Here is a 27,899-nt window from a genome sequence, read left to right as displayed (position 1 = left end):
ATGCAACATGAACACAGAACTGTAAAGGTCAGAAGCGGGCCTTTCTGCCCAGAATGTATCTGCCAAACATGAAGCCAACCCAAGCTAACTCCAACTGCCAGCACACCCTTCTATGCCCTGCCCGGACCTGTCCCTGTCTAAATGCCCCAAATGTATCTGCTTCCATCACTCCCAATAACATGGCACTAGGTAGAAAAAAAACTTGCCTTGTAATTCTCCTTTAAAGTTTTCTTCCCTTATAGTTGAGTCCTCCAGTGTTTCAAAGATTCGACGTATGAATGCAGCATACAACCCCCAGACTCATTCTCCCACAGACAGCCACAAAATAAAGTAAACCACGGAACCCAGTCAAAGAAAATAATACATTAAACCCCCAAATGCACAAAAAATAAATAAATTGTGCGAATGGCAAAAAATGAGCAAACAACACACAACATAAAACTCAAACCACAAAATCATCGAAACAGTTCAGTGCTGTGTCTTTCACTGACTGCAGGCCGCACAGCCAGTCCACCCCAATCAAAACGACATAAAATAACAACTGAAAAAGGAGCGACCAGAAATTAGAAACACATTGTAACGTGAACTGTCCCATCTTGGGAAGAGAAAGGATTCGGCATCTCATAATTTCATTAACTTCTATCAGGTCACCCCTTCAGCCTCCGACACACTGGAGAAAACAACCCAACTGTGTCCAAAGTCTCCTTGTAGCTAATACTCCCTAATCTAGGCAACATCCTGGTGAGTCTCTTCTGCATCCTCTCCAGTGATTCCACGTCCTGTCTGTAATACAGGGACCAGAACTGCACGCAATATTCCAAACGTGGCCTAATTTCACACAGTTGCAACATGACGTTTATACACAACACCCTGACCACTGTCAGCAAGTATTACTTTATTGCTGCCAAACAATTGATACTAAAGCATACAATCATCACAGCGATATTTGATTCTGCACTTCACACTCCCTAGAGTACAAATCAATAATAAAATGATAAGAATTTAAATTATAAATCATAAATAGAAAATAGAAAAAGGAAAGTAAGGTAGTGCAAGTCAGGTCCAGATATCTGGAAGGTACGGCCCAGATCCGAGTCAGGATCCTTTCAGCAGTCTTATCACAGTTGGAAAGAAGCTGTTCCCAAATCTGGCCGTACGAGTCTTCAAGCTCCTGAACCTTCTCCTGGAGGGAAGAGGGACAAAAAGTGTGTTGGCTGGGTGGGTCATGTCCTTGATTATCCTGGCAGCACTGCTCCGACAGCGTGTGGTGTAAAGTGAGTCCAAGGATGGAAGATTGGTTTGTGTGATGTGCTGGGCTATGTTCACGATCTTCTGCAGCTTCTTCCGGTCTTTGACAAGACAACTTCCATACCAGGTTGTGATGCACCCTAGAAGAATGCTGTGTGCCTTCTTCGCCATAGATGATGATTTGCCTTCACTCCAGTTCTGAGGGTTCTGATAAGGTCGCCGTAGGACCTTCAAACTGGGCACTCTGATGGGGCAAGAATTGTTTTGCGGGAAAAGGGGAAGGGGGTTTGGAATTTGGCGCAATCTTCATGCCATCTATACTGAGTGATGTTGGGAGATCTTCCTCCGCTGAAGGGCATCGGTGAACCACATCGGTTTAATCCGTTGAGAAGAAATCTTGAGAAGGCAGATAGCCTTGAACAAACAGTGATCCCTAGGGATAAACGGTTGCTTTGTGTCAGAAGCTAGCTTTACAATGACCTGAATCATAAACCACACCTCAGTCCGTAATATTACAAGGGCAGCAGTTTCCTTTGCGGAAAAAGCACGGTACTCAAGAGGAGATGAAGCAAAACTTGTGCAGAGGTGCTTTGGCTCTGCTTCTCGTGGTAGTTTTAAACTTGGACACCACGGTAGTGTTGCGGTTAGCACGACGCTAATACAGCTCGGTGGGGTTAAGGATTTGGAATTCATTTCTGCTGCTGTCTCTAAGTTTGTCCACTCTCCCTGTGAACCGCGTGGATTTCCTCCCACATTCCAAAAGTCGTACCGGTTAGTAGGTTAATTGGCCATTGTAAATTGTGCCATGATTAGGCTCGTGTTGGGCAGCGTGGCTCAGTGGGCTAGAAAAGCTTGTTCTGCCCTGTAACTCTCAGTAAAATAAATAAACCTCTCTCTCTCTCTCCCAGATTCCGCTGAAGTGAATGACAAACTCGATTTTGGTCAACTTCAGTGAGCAGCAAAACGCACTCAGGCAGATGAGATCGCAGCTTTGCAATCTCAGTTAATCCCTCTGGAGAGAAGGAATGCTTTATCTCACACAGAATAAAAAATAAACAACAAATTATAGGAAAGGACTTGCAGGAAAGTGTAACAGTTTTCTCTTCAAGACCCTAGACATTTTCTCAACTTTAGTAGCTTCAATTAACAGCACTCTAATCACTGTGATGACCCAATGTTCTAATTGAGTTATGAAAGCAATGAAATTCTAGATATGTAATCATCAGAGTTCCTTCCCTTTTATTTAAGACAATGCTTCTTTCTCTTAAACCCTTTGATTTATTCTTTTCTGCACGGCCCCCAGGAGAAATGCAGAGGGATATAATTATTCCTGGTCTGTTTACAGTAAGCTCCCTAGGTTATGAGAAGCCGAATGATAAAAGATTAAACCTCAGTCCGCGTATCGCTCGCCTGGTTGAGGATTTGGGGGGTGTGTGTGTGTGTGTGTTCGTTCCAAGAAATTTTTTTAATGTTTAACCTCAGCAAAAACATATAAAAGGCAAAAGGACAATTTAACTGCCCAATGCCACATTGAGGTTCAAGTCCACAGCCATTTAGTTCATCGAATATTCCCGGAATAGGTCATCCCAGAACATGGAACTCTGAACGCAATAACTGTCACTGCACTCGGATATGGCCCAAGTACAGAGTCAATAGTTCACAGACTTTAATGCAAACAGAGTTAGAGGGAAAAGAAAACAATAGACGCTAGGCCTAACAGGGCCATTGACTAAAACTCGCGAATGGAAAACAAAGCTGACACTTCGGATGAAAGGAACAACTAAATGTAAAACAAATACTGCTAGTCTCACAGTCAGTTGACTCGACAGTCCAATCGCTCAGGCAGTGCCAAATGCAAACAGGCAGTGAAATTTTGCTGTGCTTTGCTCAAGTCTCGACAAGCGCAACAACGAAAAGAATGGAGTTAAATACTGTCACAATGAAATAACGATTAGCTGACGCGTGCATATTCACAAGCACAATTGCCATATCTGCAGTGTGGCTGAATCCGTGGTTGTGACAATAACAACCAGTTTCTCACCCCTCCCCTCCAGCCCCTGTAACCCGTCAGGATCACTCTGTCCCTCCAAGATGAACCCTTTACGCATCTTATACTGCCTTATGACACGTCAGGAAAACTATTTTTCCCTGCATCAACTTCTCCCACCCAATGACTACTTGGGGCGATTCACAGTAACCAATTGACCTGCCATTGTGATGTTGGAAGAAACTGGAGCACCTGGAGGAAACCCATGGAGCAGCAGGGAGAAGATGCCCCATTCAGAATGTTCTGGAATGCATCAATGGGCAGCATTCACTTATGGACATGTAAAGGCTACATGGGGAAGGATAACAGAATAGCAAATAAACTCTTCCCGGGCTTCCAGCTGGGCACAGTTATTGATTATAACTGACTTTTCGATGACAAGCCCTGCCATCTCCTTCAGGGACGATGCGTGGGCATGTCTAGTCCAGTGGTATTTATACTCCAGTCATCCGTCCCTCCTGATTGGTTAGTCCTCACCCAATCAGGAGGTAGAGGTAGGATATGATAGTATAGATTCCTGAGGCCACTGATAGCTAGTAACATTTCCCGAGTCACCTTTAAATCGATGAAGATACTGTTGTTTGCTGTGATCTCTTGGGTCTCCCTCTGAGGCATGAGACAGAGGTTAGGATTGAAAGCATGTTGCTGGAGATCTTGGTTTATTCCAACACTGGAAGCTGTGTCTTCAGCTACCCTGCACCCAATCAGCAGATGAGATATTTGTCAAGACTTTATATGAAGTCATGCTGTGGTGCACAAGAGATCCCCTCCTTATAATTTGAAGAGGAGCAGTGGAGCTCTTCTGAGTGCCTTGGGGCCAATAGTTACTTCCCGATAGTGAAGGAGGCCTCCGTCAGTCAGGGTCATCCTAGCTGTCCAGATACGCAAGCCTGGGCAGTACGATATGGGGAGCGAGGTGTTGCCCATGTAGCAAGCTCTCCCTCTCCATATCTGATGGACAGGGGAATCAAGGGATATGGGGACAAGGCAGGGACTGGGTATTGATAGTGAATGATCAGCCATGATCTCAGAATGGCGGTGCAGACTCGCGGGGCCGAATGGTCTACTTCTGCACCTATTGTCTATTGTCTATTGTCCACACATCTGATGATGCAAAGGAACAGCAGAGACTGATACAGTTTGGTACCAGCGGCGTTGCAGAAGTTGCCAGTCAGCATTGAACTCAACATAGGATTGCCATAAGGACTCCAGATCTGGATTTTTACCTGACAAAGGGTCTCGGCCCAAAACGTGGACAGCGCTGCTCCTTATAGATGCTGCCTGGCCTGCTGTGTTCCACCAGCATTTTGTGTGTGTTGTCCGGATTTTTACCTCAGGGTTTACTCCCGAAGCCTTCCCCATGAGAGGGTGTAGCTGCAAGGCAGCAGAGGTTTGAGATCAGAGTTTTCCGATCAGCAGCATTGAAGATCACACTGCTAATTTTGGAATCTTGCTATTCTTCTCCACACTTTGTGGTGCATTGGCTGGCAACCTTGCCATCTCTTTAGCACTTTGCCTGGTTTTTATACGAGGCTGAGTCGCCAGCTTGACGCAGATGGAAAGCATGCAAGGACTGGGCCGGATCCGAACCCTGGACCACCCACCTCGAAGACTGGTGCAGATGCCACCACACCTCCAGCCAGATGCAAATTGCCTCTCGTGTGTCCTACATGCACTCACTGCCCATTTTATTAGGTGCACCTTTACACCTGCTTGGCAACTAATCTCTTCAGAGCTGCGCAGTTTTTTTCTTTAAATTGCTCACCCCTAATTGTCCTCAAACTGGCACGAATAGAACCGCAGCTGTGAGAAATCTGAATTAATAAAATGCTGGAAAGATTGAGCAGAGGGAGAATTTAATCTTGTGTAGGGATAAGGGGAATCCTGGGGTTTACCTCTGAAGAGAGAATGAAGGGCAACGTTTTGGGTTGATGATCATTCCCAGTCATCCCTTAGCAAACCAGTAAACTTGCATAGAAGTTGGTAATAGCCAAATGCAGTGCGATGTACACTTAGTGACCACTTTATTAGGTACCCCTGTACACCTGCTCGTTAAGTCAAATATCTAATCGGCCGATCACGTGGCAGCAACTCAATGCACAAGAGCATGCAGACATGGTCACGAGGTTCAGTTGTTCAGACCAAATATCAGAATAGGGAAGAAACGTGATCTAAGTGACTCAGACTGTAAAATGCTTGTTGGTGCCAGATGGGGTGGTTTGAGTATCTCAGAAACTGCTGACCTCCTGGGACTTCCACGCACAGCAATCTCTAGAGTTTACAGAGAATGGTGTGAAAAACAAAAAAAAAAGACATCCAGTGAGCGGCAGCTCAGTAACAAATTAATTATTATTTATTAATAATTAATTATTAATTATAATTAATTAATTAAATCTTATTAATGAGAGAGGTCAGAGGAGAATGGCCAGCCTGGTTCAAACTGACAGGAAGGCAACAGTAACTTAAATAACCGCGCATTACAACAGCGGTGTGCGGAAGAGCATCTCTAAATGCACAACATGTCGAACATTGAAGTGGCAGCTGAAGATCACAGACATGCACTCAGTGGCCACTTTATTAAGTACGGCAGGCCACTGAGTGTACTTACACATTGGGACAAACGTGGATTGCTCTTTAAAGAACCGCATAGTCTACCCGAATCCTGATAGTCTTTCCAACATAAGGAAACTTCCAAATCCCAATGCTGCCCATTGACGCATTCCAGCACATTCTGAATGGTGCACTGAAACTTGGTGTAGCCAGTGAAAAGGCTGTGTGGGGGAAGGATGATAGTCTAGGTTCCTGAAGCTGCTGATAGTAATGATTCCTGATTTACTTCCAAATGGATGAAGATCCAGCTGTCGGCTGTGATCCCATGAGTCTTCCTCTGAGGCTTGAGTGTTCAAAGGAAATTTGTTATCAAAGCTACATCTGCTATTTTACACTACTTTGAGATTCTTTTTCTTGCAGGCATTTAGAGGAAAATATACAATAAAATTTTCAAGAAACTACAAGCAGACTTGCAAATACAGACAAGCAACCAATGTGCAAAAAGAAGATAAACTGCGCAAAAAGAAATAAAATAACGGTGAGAGGTTGCATCTCCTCCACAGTGAACCTGCAGCTTGAAAAATCCGTTCGGAGTCACAGTGACGGAAGTTATCCATGCCATTTCAGGAGCCTGATGGTTGTAGGGTGCAACAGAGAGCACTTGGTAAACACGCTCCTTCAACACACACATGAACATTGCCTTGTCATTCTGCTGTCATTGCACGTCAGTATCTTCCCCGCTTTATTCTCATAATGGGTCCTAAATCGAGCTGATGGGCTCGGGTTGGCTTTGTGAGTTCCATTCCTTTAGTAATGGGGATATGTAAATGTGTATATGTTGTTTGTATACTGTATTTAAGGGAGATACTTCTGCTTATTCTGTAATATGATTGTAACTACATTGTGGGGTGTACCATATTCCAGTTTAACTTAAGTAGTCATAAGTTAACTTCGTGGTAATTAAAAATGGTGTGTCCTAGTGCCTATAAAATGGAGGTTCAATGCCCTCAATAGGGGGAAGATAAGGGCTTCCGGGAGTTCTTACTGGACCATAATAAATACAAAGTTATTATTGTGTTTTCTGGTTGATACCTTTTTGTAAATATTGGTAGATTTCTTTTCACTATTTCTGCTCATTTTTGGTGCACCTAATAAATGCCCTTGCACTAAAGTGACTAAGTGACTCCAGCCATTTTTCCTTTGGTCATAACCCACATATCTAACGCAGGATAATTGTTCCTGAGCCTGGTGGTGTGGGACCTAAGGCTTCTGTACCTCCTTCCCGATGGTAATACCAAGAAAAGAGCGTGGCCCAAATGATGGATGATAGACGCTACTTCTTTCTTGTGCCAGCGCTCCATGTAAATGCACTCGATTGTGGAAAGGGCTTTCCCTGTGATGGGCTGGGCTACGATCATCACCCTCTGCATTGTTGGGGATCTGACCACTCCGGCAGGTTTGAATACAGAAAGCAACGGAAGCTTAACTGCATTGTAGGCAGTTTCATTTCTCGGAGAGACTCCTATCAATGACCACCACCCCCAATCTCTAACTTTACTCTGCTTTGAGGAGACCACTGCCAGATTTGCAATTTTCTTCTTGTGACTGAATTTCCTGGTCCATCCCTTCTCCCTGTCCGTAAATGAGGAAATCTTCCTTTCAGATCAACTATTAGTGTCCCAGGGCAGTTTGGTGAAGAGTTGAGGACTTTCCCTAGATATCCCGCAGCCGGCACGAGTCACAACCGAATAACAGGTTCCTCTGCACAATTTTGCTAAGGATTATGTACATATCTACGGTGGCCAAATCCTGAAAGGAATGGAAGCTATGCAAATTCAGGCTTTTCTCATTTGACCTTTACGAACACTGCTCAATCTGACATTCAGGGAGGGAGAAGGGATTCACAGGAGTGAAATGGGAAATTCTGTCACACGGAGAGAGTTGCAAAGCTGTCAGTGGTCTCCTCAGAGCAGAGTGAGGATAGGGACGGGGACTGGGGGAGGGTTATTGACAGTAGCCATCAAAATGCTTCACATAAGAGAAGCTGAAACTGTTCCCATCAGTACAACCACAAACTAGGAAAAGAACCAACAGCCTGATGAGAGAAAACACTGTAACAATTCTGTAATTCCATGAGATGAGTGGATGGAAGGTTGCATTGCTTTACGTTGCCTCTTAGCCTTCACAGAAGAGAGATTTATCTGCCTCCAGGCAACCTTTGCACCTTGAAGCGATTTGGTATTATCTGAAGAATGATGAATATTTAGCCTGAAGCCTTTATAAAGCATCTGGAGATTCTTTGGCAAATGATCTAAATGTCCTTGAGGACACACACATCATTCATAAGAAATATGGGAACACTGAACCAACTGCCAGCAGAAATGACTGAGGCAAGTACATTAACAACAGGTAAAAGGTGCTCAGACAGGTACATGGATAGAGGGATACAGGATAAACAAAGGCAATGGGATTAGCTTAGATGAGCTGACAGTCCCATTTCTGTGCTAAGGTGCACGATTCAAGAGGCAAGTTTGTTTATCATGTGTACCTCGAAACATGCAGTGAAATGTGCTGGCTGTGTACTAATCTGTTGGAGTTTTTTGAGGGTGTAACAAGGATGTTAGACAAGGGTAAGCCAGTGGATGTAGTGTACCTAGATTTTCAGAAGGCATTCGATAAGGTGCCACATAGGAGATTGGTGAGTAAAATCAGAGCTCATGGCATTGGGGGCAGGGTTTCAACATGGATAGAAAACTGGTTGACAGATAGAAAGCAAAGGGTAGCAGTGAATGGGTGTTTCTCGGACTGGCTGGAGGTGACTAGTGGGGTACCACAGGGCTCTGTATTGGGACCACAGCTCTTTACGATTTATGTCAACGATTTAGATGAGGGCATTGAAAACTATATCAGCAAGTTTGCTGACGATACTAAAGTGGGTGGCAGTGTGACATGCGAAGAGGACGTTAGGAGAATACAGGGAGACTTGGATAGGCTGGGTGAGTGGGCAGATACTTGGCAGATGTCATTCAATGTGAATAAATGTGAAGTTATCCACTTTGGAAGCAGGAACAAGAGGGCAGTGTATTGTCAGAACGGTGTAGAGTTAGGTAAGGGAGAAATGCAAAGAGACCTAGTTCATCAATCAATGAAGGTGAATGAGCAAGTGCAACAGGCAGTAAACAGGGCAAATGGAATGTTGGCCTTTATTACAAGGGGAATTGAGTACAAGAGCAAGGATGTCCTTTTGCATTTGTACAGGGCCCTGGTGAGACCACACCTGGAATATTGTGTACAGTTTTGGTCTCCAGGTTTAAGGAAGGACATTCTGGCAATTGAGGAAGTGAAGCGTAGATTCACTAGGTTGATTCCTGGGATGGCAGGGCTGTCTTACGCAGAGAGATTGGAGAGATTGGGCTTGTACACACTGGAATTGAGGAGATTGAGAGGGGATCTGATTGAAACATTTAAGATAATTAAAGGATTTGATAGGATTGAGGCAGGAAATATGTTCCAGATGTTGGGAGAGTCCAGTACCAGAGAGCATGGATTAAGAATAAGAGGTCAGTTATTTAAAACAGAGTTGAGGAAAAACTTCTTCTCCCAGAGAGTTGTGGAGGTGTGGAATGCAATGCCTCGGAAGACGGTGGAGGCCAATTCTCTGGATGCTTTCAAGAAGGAGCTAGATAGATATCTGATGGATAGGAGAATCAAGGGATATGGGGACAAGGCAGGGACTGGGTATTGATAGTGAATGATCAGCCATGATCTCAGAATGGCGGTGCAGACTCGAGGGGCTGAATGGTCTACTTCTGCACCTATTGTCTATTGTCTGTGTTAACAGCCAACACACCTGAGGGTGGTGCCTACGTATCAAGCCCACAAAGCTCGGTAGGGCAGCGCTGCTGAACACAACAACCAACAAAACAGCAACAGGGACAAAGCTTCATTCCACCCACCTACCAATGCACAGACATATATGTTCACCCTATACATACATATGCATATACACTCAGTGGCCACATTTCTAGGTCCATCTGTAGACCTGCTCATTAATGCAAAATTCTAATCAGCCAGTCATGTGCAGCAATTCATTGCATACATATGTGTGTTTATATATATGTATATAAATGTGGTAAATATAAGATAGGTAATAAGATAATGCCCTATGAATATGCTGTCATAGTGCATCACATATAATAAATATACTGTATTCCTCTATTACTGATTGAGGTCTCCGCTATTCAGGGTTAACCATGGATTTTGCGTCCTAGCTGTCTACGTGATACACAAGCCTGGACAGTACAATATGTTGTATGACAGTACAGTCTGTTGCCCATGTTGCAGGCTGCCCCTCACCATGCATCTGATGAACCCACAGGAATGGCCCAGAGACCAATACAGATTGGTACCAGCAGCATCGCAGGAGTTGCCAGTCTGCATTGGACTCAACGTAGGACTGCCTGAGCGAATCCAGCTCCGGATTTTTCCCTCAGGGTTTAATCCCAAACCCTCCCCCGTGAGTGGGTACAGCCGCAAGGCAGTGGAGGGTCGAGGTCAGAGTTTTCCTTCTCCTTGATGAGCTGTCAACCACGGCTCATGAAGCTCATCTGCCCGAGGTGATTGGTTCTAAGGCACGAGTAACCCATCTTTGCACCCTCTCCTGCCAGTAGAAATGGTTCTGCCGGGCTTAGTAGCTGGACCACACATGATGGCCAGGAGCTGGATTCAGTTGTCAGAAGCTATTTGAGACACACACCATTGGGAACATTTAATAGGTAGTGGGAATTTATCCCTATTACCACCCCAGCTGTAACAACCTTTTGGAAATTCCTCCATGGCTGGAGGATATAAATATGTAGGATGCAATATCATTAGAGTGCAAGGTCCTGCACTCCTGGTGAGAACAAGCCCTTGGTTCACTTCACTTGAATGAGGCCAGCAGTCTCTCTTGTGTTTCACTGCCTGGATCAACAAGTGCCCCATTCAGTTCTTCCCAGCAGAATCCATTGTTCCGATAATGCACAAGTCCCCTCTCTTCAAACGTCCTCATGCCTACTGCCTCTGTGTTAACTTGCACCAAATCCTGTTCACCCATTTCCCTTAGGTGCAAGTGATGTGAAATTTCTAAGATTTTTATTTCATCACCAGCCTCCCTTCTCCCTACTTCCATGTTCTTCAGCTCTATGCAATCTAATTCCATTGAACAATGAGGTTTTGCTTCCTAAATACTTTTGGGTGTATTTTATGGATCTTGGGCTGTCAATTATGAAAATCACCATGAAATTTCCCTGTCACACACAGCATTGTTTTTTGAAATAATCCATATTTGTTATTATAATTCAAGTCAGATCATAATTCAAGTCAGAATATTTGTTGCCAAGATTAAGGAAGGCATTTTTGTTGATCCACAAATCAAACAGGCAATTTTAAGAACTTCTAGTGGGACCGGGGAAAATCGCATGGAAGGCATTCAAGGTTGTTGTTGAAAATTTTCTTGGCAACGACAGAGCACCAAACTACATGTAGCTGGTTGATAAGATGCTTCAAGCATACAAAATCACAAAGTGCAACATGTCACTAAGGATTCATTTTCTGCATTCCCATTTAGACTTCTTCCCTGCAAATCTTGGCGCTGTCAGTGACGAGCACGGTGAAAAGTTGTATCAGGACATTGCAGTCATGGAGAAATGGTATCGGGGCAACTGGAATCCACTAATGCTGGCCGATTACTGTTGTACAATTAAGCAAGAAGCCTCAGACACTGAGTACAAATGAAAACTTCCAAAACAACATTTTTAGCTTAGTTGAAATATTACAAAGCATCAGCGTCGATATGCAATTAAATACATTATGTTCAATAAAAGTTAATTTCCTGTTTCTCCAAATTCCTATCTGATACAAGTAGTCTGAAATTGTATTTGTGTTCGGTTTCAAGCAGTTTATTATAAACAAATACAATTTCTGAGGAAGTAACACTTATAATAAATGTATTGTCCATTTTTCTCTGCCTTCCCCATATTGATAGATAGGATAGGTAGTCATAGCCTGTTCCCTAGGTTAGAAATGTTAAATACTAGAGGGCCTAGATCAAATGTGAGAGGGGAGAAGTTGTTTAAAGGTCAATTACAGAGCAACATTTTTTACACGAGAGTGGTAGATGCCTTGAAAGTGTTTTGAGGGGAGGTTGTGGAGACAGATCCTACAGCAATAAATAAGAGACATTTAGACAGGCCCATGAATAGGCAGGGAATGGAGAGGGTGGGGGTTATGGAACTTCTGTAGGTTTATTTTCAGTTAGCCTAATGGATGGCATTGTGGGCTGAAAGGCCTCTTCTTGTGAAAATCTTTCGCCAACTGAGGCCCAAGTTTGGGAATTTCCTCCCTCGTCCTCACCACTCACACTCCTTAAAACCTATCCTTTAGATCACCCATGACGTCTGCCCCAACGCATCCTGAACTGTCTTGCTTAATTTTATAACACGGTGGTCACAGATCTCCTGGAACCCAGCTTCAATTCTGACCTCGGGTGCTGTCTGTGTGGTGTTAGCAAGTTCTGTTTGGGTTTCCCCATGAGGGTTCCGGTTTCTTCCCACATCCCAAAAATTTTCAAATGTATAGCTCAATGAATGCTCACACTCCTTGCATGTGCTCACTTACACACGCGCACACGAACATTGCCTTGTCGCTCTTTTGTCGTTGTGCTGAGTGTGTGCACTTCAATGTCTTCCCCCCCATAATGAGTCATAAACCAAGCTGACATGTTCTAGTTGCCTTGGTGGTGACTTTTCCACCATAAATTGTGGAATATTCTCTTTCTTCAGTAAAGGTGGAGATGTAAATGTGTATATGTTGTTCGTATACTGTAGCTAAGGTGGATACTTCTGTTTACTTTGTAAAATAAATGTAAGTACATTGTGGGGTGTATTATATTCTAATTCATATGGAGTCTTAAGTTAACTTTGTTGGTAATTACAGATGGTATGTCCTGGTCCCTAATGGGACATCACTGTCAGTGGGAGAGAGAGATTGGGACTGCCTGGGGTATACACAGGACAAAATAGTAAGGAGCTATAATTGTGTCTTCTGGTAGCTATCTTTTGGCAGTTTTCTGTTTGGTATTTTTGCTCATTTTTGTAATGTTTGGTGTTTGATGCAGCTAATAAACATTCTTGCACTATAGTGCTAAGCAACTCCAGCCATTTTTTCCCTTTTGTCACAATACATGTATCTACAAATAGGCAACTGTAAATTGTCCCAAGTGCAAAGGGTGGAGTTTGAAAGAAATGTGTAGAAAGTTAATTGGGAATGGTTTAAACTGGTTTTACAGGTTGGAATGGAGTCTGTGGGCTGAATGGCCTGTTTCCTTGCTATGTGACTCTATGACATCAATTACAATGGTAGTCGGCCTCCGTTAGTCCTGATAGACCATGGATGTGCACCTTAGAAAGTTTCCAGGGCGCAAGCCTGGGCAAGGGTTTTTTTTTATGGGAGACCGGCAGTTGCCTAAGCTGCAAGTCTCCCCTCTCCACGCCACCGATATTGTCCAAGGGAAGGGCATTAGAATTACAATGGTCACTAGTCTTCAGAAGAAGAAACTCCCAAGTTCAAGTTTATTGTGATTCAACTGTACTCATCCATATCACCAAATAAGGCAACACTCCTCTGAACAAAGGTGCACGACACAATACATATAATTCACACGCCTAACACATAAAGTAATATTATTGCAAATAAATTGACAAATAATAGGGTGCACTGATGAAACAAGTTAAGAAGTAAACAGTGTAATGCTACTGGCGCTTTATACGTGCTATGTTTCTGTAAAACTTTTTGGGATAAAAGAGGCCAGCTGTTGGATGAACTCAGTGGGTTTTGGGGTGGGAAATGGGCAGACAACTCGGCCTGTAATGCTGATGGTCAACTTCCCTCCACAGATGCCATCTCACCCACTGAATTTTCAAGCATCTGGTTTTTAGTGCCAGACTCCAGCATCTCCAGTTTCTCCATCTCCAAACTCTGTGGGATCTCCAGTGGATATGAAGGGTCCTGTGGTAGGTGAGCTATCTCAGAATGCATGAGCATTGCTTACCCCTCAACCAACATCACTAAAACGAGTCCTCTGGTCATTATGGCACTGCTAGCTGTGTGATCCTCCTGTGCACAAAATGGTTGCTAGGCTTCCCACAATGCACCAGTGACTGCCTCTATAAAATCCAGCAGCTAAGGGCTTTGGAAAGACTGGCAGGGATGTGAAAGGCACTACTGAAATGAAAGGCTTGGTATTTTCTTACCACACCTGCTATTTTAGTATGCAGACACTGTTCAAATTCACAGAAAATCCTGCGGAAATTTACAATTCACTTGTGTTTAAAAACTAAATACCAATCATGTGAATCCAGCTACAAAAGATTTTTCTTAATAATATGCTGAGCAGCTTGGCTTAAGCCCTGCTTTAATGGATTTTAAAGAACTGTGATGTCGGAAGCTTGCTGTGAAGTGGACACACTTTTCCCTGTGATCTAACCAACAGCTACATTGCCGTGACACTTGAATGGAGCCGGCCTCAGCTAAATCACATGCCAGTATAAACATCGCTCCCTCAAACACAATGAAGAAAGGGCTCCTGATCTGACGTTCCATCACTCCCGTCCCATCAGGAACCTCCATAGGATAGAGAACATAACAGTCCCTTCGGGCTACAATGTTGTGCCAACCTTTTAACCTATTCTGATGGTGCAAAAAGCAAAAAACAAATCTAGCGAGTAGCAGTTCTGTGGGTGAAAATGCCTCATTAATGAGAAAGGTCAGAGAAGAACGGCCAGATTGGTTCAAGCGGACAGGAAGGAGACAGTAGCTCAAATAACCAGACATTACAACAGTGGTGTGCAGAAGACCATCTCTGAATGCACAACACATTGAAGTGGATGGGCTACAGCAGCAGAAGGCCATGAACATGCACTCGGTGGCCATTTTATTAGCTGCAGGAGAATAAAGTGGCCTCAGAGTGTAGACATAAGGGGGCAGGATAAGCACACCTGATCCCATGAGTTTGCTCTATCATCCACTAAGTTCATGCAGATCTTCTGTCTCAGTTCCACTTTGCAAAGTACAATCACAATATCCCATGAGGTCCAAGAATGGGTCAGACCATGCTTTGAATGAACTCACTGATTTACCCTCCACAACGGTCTGGTGCAGAGAATTCCAAGCATTTATTGAATTAATTAATTTATTAATTAATTGATAAATTTATTAATTTTTAGAGATACAGTGCGGCATCTGCCCTTTTGGCCCTTCGAGCCATGCTACCCCAGCAATCTTGCAACCCCAATTCACCCTAATCTAAGCACAGGACAGTTTACACCAACCAGTTAACCTACCTGGTATATTATTGGACTGTGGGAGGAAACCGGAGCACCCAAGGAAAACCCGCACATTTCACGGGTCGGATGTACAGAGGCTCCTTACAGAGGAACACCAGGATTGAACTCCAAGCTCCAGAACACCCCGAGCTTTAACAGCATTGCACTAACTGTGCCCCATTTCTGTGTTTGTTATTCTCCAAGTGAATAAAATTCTCCTCATTTTAATTCTGCACGGGCAATCTCTTACTCTGGGACTGTGAACTCCCGCTTCTCCCACTGCCAAGAAGAACATCTCCCCCCAGAGAAATCTTGGAAGCTTCAATGAAATCACCTCTAACTGTTCCAATTTCAGGAAAATGAAGGGCCCAATTTCTCCGTGCACAGCAAACTGATCCGTACCAGAGACAAATCTACTGGCACTCACTCAGCGGGCAGGGGTTGCTACCAGACACCAGAGGCAGGAAGTCACGTGCTGGGATGATCAGTAACACAAAGACCCACCCACAGTTGGTATCGATCAGATCCTCAGGACCAAATATCATGGACTTCATCTTCACCAGTTGTTCCCTGTGAATTGCTAATTGAGGCAGCACTGACAGAAGCTGGTTGGATGGGCAAAGAGGGAGGTCATGATCACAATGGAATCCATAACCAAGTCTCCCATCTCTAGTTCAATATGAAAGACACCTCTTGGCTATGGAGAAAGGCAATTCTGGTCAAACCATTCTGAAATTTAAGGGGTGGGCACCTGCTAAAGTACAGGAGACCATGGGACCAAGTCCAGGCAAATGGCGTTAATAGAGATAAATAGTTGATATTTGGCACGGAGATGGTGGGGTGAGGGATCTGTTTCTGGGCACTATGATTCTTGGACCATCCAGACCGTAGGTGACCTCACTGAAACAAACACATGTGGAGTTTGCATGCTACGATAGCGAAGAAGGCACTTCATTAGACGTTACAGGAGGTTTGGTATGTCTCCGAAGACACTGGCAAATTTCTACAGATGTATGGTGGGGATCATTCAGACTGGCTGCATCACCACCTGATATGGAGGCTCAAATGCAAAGTTCAAAGTCAATTTTATTATCAAAGTACATATGTGTCACCATATACAACCCTGAGATTCATTTTCCTGTGGGCATACTCAGCAAATCTATAGAATAGTAACTATAACAGGATCAATGAAAGATCAACCAGAATGCAGAAGACAACAAACTGTGCAAATACGAACATAAATAAATAGCAATAAATAATGAGAACATGAGATAATGAGATAAAGAATTCTTAAAGTGAGGTAATTGGTTCTGGGAACATCTCAATGGATGGGCAAGAGTCTGATGGTTGATGGGTAGGAACTGTTCTTGAACCTGGTGGCGTGAGTCCCGAGCCACTTGTACCTTCTATCTGATGGCAGCACAGGACTGAAAGAGGCGGAAGAGGGCTGTAGACCTAGATAGCTCCGTCACTGGGTAGAATCCTCCCCGCCATTGAAAACATTTTCAAGAGGTGATGACTCAAGAAGACGGCATCCATTGTTAAGGACCCTCACCATCCAGGATGTGCTCTTTTCACATTACTACCATCAGAGAGGAGGCACGTGAGTCAGAAGATGCACACTCAATTTTTTTTTTTAGGAACAGCTTCTTTCCCTCCGCAATCAGATTTCTGAACACCCCATGAATCCATAAACACTACCTCACTATTCCTCTTTAGTGCTATTAATTTATTTTACATTTTAATGCAACTTCGAGTAATTTTTCATATGTCTTGCACTGAACTGCTGTCAGAAAACAATCAGAAAAAATCTGAGGAGGTTTGCCATTGTAGATGATGAGAGAATATTTCCCCTTTGGGGGTGGAAGGTGGAGTCTAGAAGCAGGGCTGGTTTCAAAGGAGCCACACACAAGATGGGGGGATGAGGGGGATTACTCTCTCAGAGGGGGGACAATCTTCCAAATTCTCTACACGGAGTTCAAGGTGCTGAATGCATTCAAGGGGGAGAGAGACTCATAAATGGTCTGTCGAGGGGTCAATGGGATGTAGAAGCATGAATGTGGTTAAGGTTAGATCAGATTACAAAGGGCCATGTTTCTTAAGGTTACTCTCCTGTCCCTGCCATGGGTAACCCATAATGCGTCCCTGAGCACCCTGCAATATTAACACAGGGACTGCTCTATGTTGCTGTTTTTGAGGGCCTTGAACTTCTTGCTTACTCCCATCTATATTCAGCTTCTCCCAGCTGTTTGGCCTCAACCACTCCCACTGGAGTCAAGATACCCATTCTCCTATCTGACTGTCCCTCTGACAGTGAGGCACTCCCTCAGTACTGTCCCTCTGATGGTGAGACACTCCCTCAGTACTGTCCCTCTGACAGTGAGACACTCCCTCAGTCCTGTCCCTCTGACAGTGTGACACTCCCTCAGTACTGTCCCTCTGACAGTGAGACACTCACTCAGTACTGTCCCTCTGACAGTGAGACACTCCCTCAGTACTGTCTCTCTGACAGAGTGACACTCCTGTAGTACTGTCCCTCTGACAGTGAGACAATCCCTCAGTACTGTCCCTCTGTTGATGCAATACCGTGGAAGCGCCAAATTGTCCTCAAATGTAGCGCACTTTACAATATAATACAATTACCCTGTCCCAGTTCTCGGGCTGCTCTCAGAGAGTAAGATGCCTGTCCTCTAAGTACACCTTCTCAGCAAGTTTCCCTCACTTTGATCTTATACTCCCTCACTGCTACTTCAAGATTATACTCAAATCAGAACTGCAGGGAGTGCAGAAGATTATCAATCTTCAATCAGTGACTAGTCCACTTGCGATCTGCTTGGTATCACCAGGAACAAATGTGTGGCTGGCAGGCAAACGGAAGGAGCTTGCTGTACAGCATCAGCAGATATTTTATGTTCCTCTCTCTTTTACCCCAGTTTACCACAGACCCACAGCATGCTGCTGTCCCTTAGCTCAGTATAGGGTGAAATATTCATAGAAAACATGTACGATTTACATTCAATACCTGGAGAAAACCCACGCATTCCACGGAGAGGACATCCTTACATATGATGCTGGGATTGAAATCGCTCTCCAAGGCCCTGAGCTGTAATACTGTTTCAGTAACCATGGCACATATACAGAGAGAGTGGTGGGTGCCCGGATCTCATTGCCAGGGTGGTGGCAGAGTCTGATACGTCAGGCACATTCAAGAGACTCTTGGATAGTCATGTGGATATGTACCGTGTAATGGAGAGTTCAGAGCTATGCAGGAGGAAGTGTTAGATTGATTGTGGTGTATGTTTATATAGGTCAGCATGGACTAGAGGGGCCAAAGGGCCTGTACTGCGCAGTACTGCTCTATATTTTGAATGCCACTTAAATGACCCTTCCACACTCTGTATGTGAAAAAGAACTTGCCTCATAAATCTGTTTAAAACTTCTGTTCTCAAATTAAAGCTGCATCTATTAGAGTTTGACGTTTCTGAACTAGGAAGTAGACATTGGCTACCTACCCTTTCTATGCCTCTCACAACCTTCTGCACTTCCATTGGGCCCTTCGGCCCATCTGGTCTATGCTGAACCATTCAACCTGTCTGGACCAATCGCCCCTGTCCAAGGCCCTCCCATTCATTACCTATCTAAACTGCTCCAATCGCATCCAACTCTTGCACTGACAGCTCTTTCCACACCCCTACCATTCTCTGAGTGAGGAAGTTCCCCCTAATGTTCCCCTTAAACTATTCACCTTTCACCCTTAACCTCCAGCTGTAATCTCATTTTGGGCTGGGACCTTTCGTCAGGAATGGAAAGGGAGGGAGAAGAAGTCAGTGCTTACGTTTATTGACTGTAAACTGCATTGGATCATCCTGAGGTTCTGGCCGTGACATAAATGCAGAGTTTCATGTTTGACTTGTTGTGAGCTCCTTCCCAGTAGCTACACCACCATCACTCTGCTAATACCAGAGGTGATTGATGACACCCAAGTGGTAAACTCAAAAGACTCATCTCTAAGCCTAAAACAAATCAATCAAAAATTGTTGACAACAGATTCATGTCTCAAACATGTCATGATGGATTGGGATCATTATTTTGAAGTTGAATCCTGCCTAAATCCCTGGAGCATATTTGTTCCAGCTCTGTACACTTTGAACTTCCTATTCTGCTCAAAGCTAGCGGTTATGTTATTGCAGGTGACAAGATACAAGTGACTACATAGGACAAGCTAGGAAGTATGGTCGCTTTCGCCCAAGGTTTCCCAGTCCCAGGATCTCGTCCAGATTTACAAACGTACCCAACTCAGAACCAGAATCAGGTTTAATATCACCAGCATACGTCGTGAAATGTGTTAACTTTGCAGCGGTAGTACAATGCAATACATAATAACAGAGAAAAATACATTATAGTAAAAATATATTTATTCAATAGTTAAAATAAAAAGTAGTGAGGTAATGTTCCATGGGTTTAATGTCCATTCAGAAATTGGGTGGTGGAGGGGGAGAAGATGTTTGTGAATCATCGAGTGTGTGCCTTCAGGCTCCTGTACCTCTTCCCTGATGGTAGCAATGACAACAGGGCATGACCTGGCGATGGGGATGCTTAAAGATGGATGCCACATTTTTGAGGCATCGCTCCTTGAAGATAGATGTCCTGGATACTACAGAGACTAGTGTTCATTCAAGATGGAACTGACTAAGTTTGCAACTCTCTGCAACCTATTTCGATCCTGTGCAGTAGTTTCCCCCCCCCCCACCACCCCCCACAATACCAGTCGGTGATGCAGCCAGTTAGAATGCTCTCCACAGTACATTTGTAGAAATTTTCAAGTGTTTCTGGAGACATACCAAATTTTCTCAAAATCCTAATGACTATTCTCTGAACTCCAAGTCCCCACCATTCAGAATTGGGTGCTCTGCCAATTCCAGCCGCAGATTCGTACTTAAATTTAATGGGGCTCAATGGTGGCATAGCAGCTAGTGCAACGATTTACAGAGCCAGCTATAAGATCACGGTTGGATTCCTGCCACTGTCTGTGAGGAGTTTGCATGTTCTCCCTGTGATGGTGTGGGATTCTCCCTAGAGCTCCAGTTTCCTCACACACTCCAAAGACAGTTTGGGTTAGAAAATTGTGGGCATGCTATGTTGGCACTGGAAAGTGGCTACATTTCAGCACAATCCTCGCTGATTCGATTTGATGCAAATGACATACAGGTGTCTCCCCCTTTACAAAGGTAGAGCGTTCCTATGAAACCTTTCTTAAGCTGAAATGGCGTAAAGCAAAAACAGGTTACTAATGTACTTCGTAGTACTCTTTGATGTACATGTATCAAATAAAGCCAATCTTGATCTTTAATGGCTGCACACCCTCAGCAGACCAGGCTCCATGCTCAGGAAATCCCTCCTGAAATGTTTTATGAGTTCTACGATCTGTCTTTGAGTCTTCCCAGTCAGTGGTGCAGTGGTAGAGTTATCACCCCACCGCTCCAAACACCCGGGTTCAATCCTGGCAATGGGCGAAGTCTGCAAGGAGTTCTCCCTATGACCACGTGGGCCTCATCTGGGTGGTCTGGTCTTCTCCCATGTTCCAAATTCACGAAACCTACCAACTTCTGCTTTCACTCACCTCAACACCAAGCTAACTCCACAGCTATGGACTCACTTTCAAGGACTCTATTGAATAACCATGTTAACAATATTATTTATTACATATTTATTGATTTTATTATTACTTCTCCATCTGGTGTGGGAGTAGCAAAGCATCAGACTGGAAGTCCCTACAAAGGACTGTGAGAATGGCTGAGAGGATCATCGGTGTCTCCCTACCATCCCTATCAGCGATCATTACCTGCATATGCAGGACCCTTAGTGTTATTAAGGATCCCACCCATCCATCCAGCATCCTCTTTGATTTTCTACCATCAGGCAGGAGACTCCGATGCATAAAAACAAGAACGGTCAGGGTGGGAAACAGCTTCTTCCCTCAGGCCATTAAACTTCTGAACTCCCTGTCGCATCACATTTGAAGTGTCACCAGATAATTTTGTACTGTTCCCTGAACAGGACCGAAAGAAGGTGCAGAAGGTCGTAAATTTAGTCGGCTCCATCTTGGGTACTAGCCTACAAAGTACCCAGGATATCTTCAGGGAGCGGTGTCTCAGAAAGGCTGTGTTGAATATTAAGGACCTCCAACACCCAGGGCATGCCCTTTTCTCACTGTTACCATCAGGTAGGAGGTACAGAAGCCTGAAGGCACACACTCAGCAATTCAGGAACAGCTTCTTCCCCTCTGCCATCTGTCCTAAATGGACAGTGAACCTGTAAACACTACTTCACTTATTAAATATATATTTCTGTTTTTGGCACAATTTTTAATCTATTCAATATATGTATATTGTAATTGATTTACTTTATTTATTATTACTATTTAACTTTGGGTTTTTTTCTTCTATACGTTATATATTGCATTGAGCTGCTGCTGCTAAGTTAACAAATTTCACGACTCATGCTGATTCTGATTCTGACCATCAGGAACTGAAATGCCTATTCCGCATTGTATTCGATAAGTAATTGTCATCCTGAAATACTCTGTCTTTGCAAATATCCACAAAAACAAAGGAGTGCCCCAAAGAATGAATGATAGTTGAAACTTTAGCACCCCAAAGCCCCTCTGTGTTACCCATTATGTATCCTCGATTTACAAGGAGCATGTGTTCCTAGAAAATATTCCATTGAGAAAAAGTTTCTGTGGACAGTGTGGAGGGCATCAATGTTTTTTGGAACAGTGCATTCCTGTAAATGAAGAGCTGCGTTTCATATGGTACGCATTTGATTCATAAATCAAGGACCTGTTCCTAAACTAGTCTAAAAAATCTAAACGTCGAAACATATTTGCGTCAACAACCAACACAGTCCGAGGATATGCAAGTGTTACTGTGCTTCCAGTGCCAAACTAGCATGCCTGCAACATGCTAACGTGTATGTTTTGGAATGCGGGAGGAAACCGGAACACTGGGAGGAAAGCCCCACGGTCGCGGGGAGAACAGACAGCGGCAGGAGCTGAACTCGGGTCGCTGGTTTTATAAAGCATTATGCCAACCACTATGCTACTGTAGCAACCAAAAAAAGTCAGTGGTGAGCAACACACACAAAATGCTGGGGGAACTCAGCAGGTCAGGCCGTATCTATGGAGAGGAATAACCAGCCAACGCTTCGGGCCGAGATCCTTCTTCAGGACTGAGAAGGAAGGGAGAAGATGCCAGAATTTAAAGGTGGGGGGAGAGGAAGGAGGCTAGCTGGAAGGTGATAGGTGAAGCCAGGTGGGTGGGAGAGGAGAGTGGACCATAGGAGAAAGGGACAGAAGAGAGGACCCAGGGGGAAGTAATAGGCAGCAGAGAAGAGGAACAAGGTCAGAGGGGGAATAAAGGTGATGGAGGGGGGTAATTTGTTCACTGGAAGGAGAAATCGATATTCATGCCATCAGGTTGGAGAGAATCCAAGTGGAATATAAAGTGTTGCTCCTCCACCCTGAGGGAGGCCTCATCTTAACACAAGAGGAGGCCATGGACCGACAGGTCGGAATGGAAATGAGAATTGGAATTAAAATGGTAGGCCGCCGGGATGTCCCGGTTGTAGCGGATGGTGCAGAGGTGTCAATGGTGTTACAGCAAAAAATTATGAATTAAACATTGTTACATTGAGGAATGCTCTACCACAGTTTTAGTGCTGGAAGAGAGGTGAGCAAGTATTGGAAGTAGTGCAGCTGAGAAGGAGGATCCAATAAAGGAATGGTATTTGGAGGTTACCTGGCGCTCAAGGATGCACCTTCAGTGGATGGGCTGCAGCAGAAGACCACATCGGGTCCCACTCCAACACCTAATAAAGTGCCACTCCGTGTAGGAAAAGATTCTGTACATGACTGTCTTGGCAACAGCAACACTACAGTGAGTAAACTGAAGGATGACTGAGTTCAAAGTTCAAAGCTTAAAGTTCGAAGTAAAATTTATTAACAGACTATCTGAGATTATTTTTCTGCAGACAAATCTATTGAATAGTAACTGTAAACTCCAAACATCAGGAATTGTTAACTATAAACAAACTGTGCAGATGCAGATATAAATAAATAGCAATCAGAAATGAGCATGAAATAACAATATAACTGAGTCCTTAAATGAGTGTAACTATCCCCTTTTGAGCTTGATAGCTGAGGGGTAGTAACTGCTTCTTGAACCCGGTGATGGGAGTCTTGAGACACCTGCCCCTTCTTCCTGATGGCAGCAGGAAGAATAGAGCACGGCCTGGGTGGTGAGGATCTCCGAAGATGGATGCTGTTTTCCTACGACAGCGTTTCATGTAGGTGTGTGCAATGATTGGGAGGGTTTTACCCCTGATGTATTGGGCCAAATTGGTGTTCCCATACCAGGCTGTAATGCAGCCAGACAGCACACTTTAAGGCCAGAATTGGTGAAACCACAAAGATTTTAGAGAGTTGTACAAATGGAATAGATTACAAATGTCGTAAGAGGCCAAGCCCATGGAGGGATCTGAATGAAAATTTGAAAACTGAGGCATGGTTTAGACGAGACACCTACACATATGAAATGTAAGAATTTGCGACTCAAGCAGCTTTTAAGTGATTCTATTTAGGACGTTATGAGAATCCATGAATAGACATTAATGGAATAATAATTTGCAAAGACAGACATTGTGCGTTCCAGGCACTGAGCCAGACAGGAGATGAGCATGACACTTACCAAGTAGGATGGACTAATAGAGACAGACACGAGAGCAGATAAAATAAGATAGATGGAAGCAAACCATAAGAGAAACAACACTAGTGTTTGCAGGCAGACAAAAGTGGTTACATAATACACAAGATAACTTAATGAGTTAATGTATTTCGTGTTGACTAAAAATAAACAGAACATGTTGACATGTTATAATCACGATAGACATTGCTAAGACAACACACAGACTTGAACTTTTGGTGTTAACTAGTATAGACAGATCAGAGCACTGGTCTTGCTTACAAATTTCACAGCAACAAAGCGTTCATTTAAAGAAAACAAATCATTGACAAGACGTAGGCATTTCTGGAAAGTGCAGAATTTATTGCCCATTGCTAACTACCCTTCAACCAAATATTTTGTTGGGCCGCTTCAGAAAGAGGGAGATAAGAAAGGGCTTTCATCATTAAGGATACCCAGGTCGTGCCTTGTTGTCATTGCTGCCATTAGGGAGGAGGTACAGAAGCCTGAAGGCACACACTCAGTGATTCAGGAACAGCTTCTTCCCCTCTGCCATCCGATTTCTGAATGAATTTAAGTAACCCACACAAAATGCTGGAGGAACTCGGCAGGCCAGGCACCTACAGCAAAGAGTTACCTGTCAAAATTTCGGGTCATGACGGATCTCCATCACGAAGGGTCTTGGCCCGAAACATCAACTTCTCCACAGATGCTGCCTGGCCTGGCCTGGCCTGGCGTGTGTGTGTGTGTGTGTGTGTGTGTGTGTGTGTGTGTGTGTGTGTGTGTGTGTGTGTGTGTGTGTGTGTGTGTGTGTGTGTGTGTGTGTGTGTATGTGTGTGTGTGTGTGTGTGTGTGTGTGTCAGTGAGTGAGTGTGTGTGTGTGTGTGAATGAGTGATTGTGTCAGTGAGTGAGTGTGTGTGTGTGTGAATGAGTGAGTGTGTCAGTGAGTGAGTGTGTGTGTGTGTGAGTGTGAGTGTGAGTGAGTGAGTGTGTGTGAGTGAGTGAGTGTGTGTGTGAGTGAGAGTGTGAGTGTGTGTGAGTGTGTGTGTGTGTGTGTGTGAGTGAATGTGTGTGTGTGAGTGTGTGAGTGAGTGTGTGTGTGAGTGAGTGTGTGTGTGTGAGTGAGTGTGTGTGTGAGTGAGTGTGTGAGTGTGTGTGAGTGAGTGAGTGTGTGAGTGAGTGAGTGAGTGAGTGAGTGAGTGAGTGAGTGAGTGAGTGTGTGTGTGTGTGTGTGTGTGTGTGTGTGTTACTTTGGATTTCCAGCATCTACAGATTTTCTCATGTTTGTGATCGAACGTAAAACATAGATCATGGAAATCTACAGTACATTACAGGCCCTTCAGCCCACAATTTTGTGCCGACCATGTAACCTACTCTAGAAACTGCCTAGAATTTCACTGCGGCATAGCCCTCTATTTTTCTATGCTCTAAAAAGACTTTATTGTCTCTGACAGTGCATTTCACGCACCCACCAAAGTCTGTGTGAAAAACATACCTCTGACATTCCCCATTGTACCTTCTTCCAAGCACCTTAAAAATATGCACCCTTGAGTTAGCCATTTCAGCCCTGGGATAAAGCCTCTGACTATCCGCAATATTAATGCCTCTAATCATCTTATACACCTCTATCATGTCACCTCTGCTCCAAGGAGAAAAGGCCAAGTTCACTTAACCTATTCTGATAAGGTACGCCCTCCAATCCAGGCAACACCTTTGTAAATCTCCTCTGCACGTTCTCTATAGCACCCATTGGGATGAGTGGGTTATATTTCCACTCCAGCCAAATGTTTCAGTGAAACACCAGTGAAGGTATTACACAATTACAAGTTCTCCATGTGAGGTGAGGAGTCCAGATGGTGGAATCTCAGATGGCGAAAGGAGTGAGATAGCTTGGCTGGTCAAGTGGTGGTGCAATGTTAACCTTGCACTCAACATCAGTAAAGACCAAAAAGCTGACTGCGGTCTTCAGATGGGGGAAGTCGGGGGAACACATACCAGTCATCGTTGAGGTTTGGCAGTGGAAAGGGCGACCAGCTTCACGTTCCTGGGTATCAACATTTCTAATGATCTATCCTGGGCCCAACATACTAATGCAATTTAGAAGGAGGCATGCTATATTTCATGAGGAGATTGAGCAGATTTGGTACGCCAACAAAGATTCCCACAAATCTCTACTGATGTACGAGGAGTGATTGATCAGTTTGTGGCCTAAGGTAAAAGGAATCAATTTTAGAAAACCTAGCACATTTATTTTTCAACATAGTCCCCTCCTACATTTACACACTTAGTCCAGCGGTCGTGGAGCATACATATCTTGGACCTCTAGAAAGTGTCCACGGCAGGGGTGATTGATAAGTTCATGGCCTAAGGTAAAAGAAGATGAGTTATACAGTTCTTGTTACATGCACATGCAGTTCAACTCTTTGAGTGATTATGCAGAAAGTTTGAAGTTAATAACTCATCTCCTACCTTAGGCCACAAACATCAATCACCCCAATGATTTATTAATTGATGAGTTATTAACTTTTTCTGTACAGACAAATAGATACTTTAATTCAGCAGATATTCCTGAAACATGAAGCACTCAGGGCCACTTCTAAATAAATAGAACTGCTCGGTTCCAAATGCTCTCCCATCCCCAGTTAGGAAATACGAGAGTAGGCCATTTGGCCCATTAACCCTGTTTCTCTGTATATCAAAGCCATGGCTTAACATCTACTTCAAATTTACTGTTTTGTCGCTAAATCTCTCAATTATCTTGATGTTCAGAAACTTGTTGATCTCCGTAATGAAGGAGCTCAATGACTTCAGATCCCCAAGTTCAAAGTTTGAAGTAAATTTATTATCAAAGTTAACTTATGTCACTATATACATTTTTGTGGGCATACTCAATAAATCCATAATAGAATAATAACAGTAATCAATGATAAAGTCTGTACCAACTTGGGCATTCAACCAGTGTGTAAAATACATAAAACTGTGCAAGTGCAAAATGAAAGAAATAATAATCATAAATAAATAAGCAATAAATATTGAGAACATGAAATGAGAAGTCCATAGGTTGTGGGATCAGATGGCAACCAGGAGAAGAGAGCTTGTCCTGGGTGGTGGGGGTCCCGGATGATGGATGCTGCTTTCCTGCAACCACAGTTTGCATAGATATGCTCAATGGAGGGATGGGTTTTATTCGTGATGGATTGGGCCATATCCACTACTTTCTGTAGGATTTTCTGTTCATGGGGATTGCTGTGTCCATACCAGGCTGTATACTCTCCACCACACAGCTATAGAAGTTTGTCAACATTTTAGATGCCATGCTGAATCTCTGGAAACACCTAAGGAAGTAAAGACTGCAAAGATTCAACATCATCTGTGTGAAGATTTATCTCATTCTACTCTTAAGTGACTCATTATTTTAGATTCTGTCCTTTTGTTGCTGTCAAAGTTGCATGCCAACTTGGACAATGTCTCCCATCCACTCCATAATGTACTGGTTAGGCACAGGAGTTCATTCAGCCAGAGACTCATTCCACCGAGATGCAACACTGAGCGTCATAGGAAGTCATTCCTGCTTGTGGCCATCAAACTTCATAACTCCTCCCTCGGAGTGTCAGACACCTTGAGCCAATAGGCTGGCCCTGGACTTATTTCTACTTGGCATAATTCACTGATTATTATTTAATTATTTATTTCTACACTATTCTTGGTTATTGCGACTGTAACGAAACCCAATTTCCTTCGGGATCAATAAAGTACGTCTGTCTGTCTGTTTTTAGATTCCTCAGTCATGGGAAACTCTCTTCCTGCATTTAACCACTAAAATCCTTCAAGGACTTTGGAAGTTTCACTGAGATTTCTCTTATTCTTTTAAACCCTGGAGAATAGAGACCTAATCCAATCTATTTCTCCACACAGAGTCACCTGCCATCCCTAGTACCAATCTGGTAAAT

The 27,899-nt window shown here is 43.8% G+C and overlaps 1 protein-coding gene across 1 annotated transcript in view; it reads right to left on the bottom strand.

Annotated features, from left to right (window-relative positions):
- Positions 1 to 23,196, bottom strand: part of cacna1ia (calcium voltage-gated channel subunit alpha1 Ia) — a 589,581-nt gene extending 566,385 nt beyond the window's left edge. Inside the window, exon 1 of the mRNA XM_059953562.1 lies at positions 23,007 to 23,196. The gene's annotated coding sequence lies outside the window, so the exon portion shown is untranslated. The remainder of the gene's footprint in view (positions 1 to 23,006) is intronic.
- Between the last annotated feature and the right edge of the window lie 4,703 nt (positions 23,197 to 27,899).

This window comes from Hypanus sabinus, chromosome 29 (assembly GCF_030144855.1).
Source record: "Hypanus sabinus isolate sHypSab1 chromosome 29, sHypSab1.hap1, whole genome shotgun sequence".
Lineage (NCBI taxonomy): Eukaryota > Metazoa > Chordata > Chondrichthyes > Myliobatiformes > Dasyatidae > Hypanus > Hypanus sabinus.
Note: the sequence above shows the minus strand (reverse complement) of the source record. Positions and strands in the feature narration are given on the sequence as shown.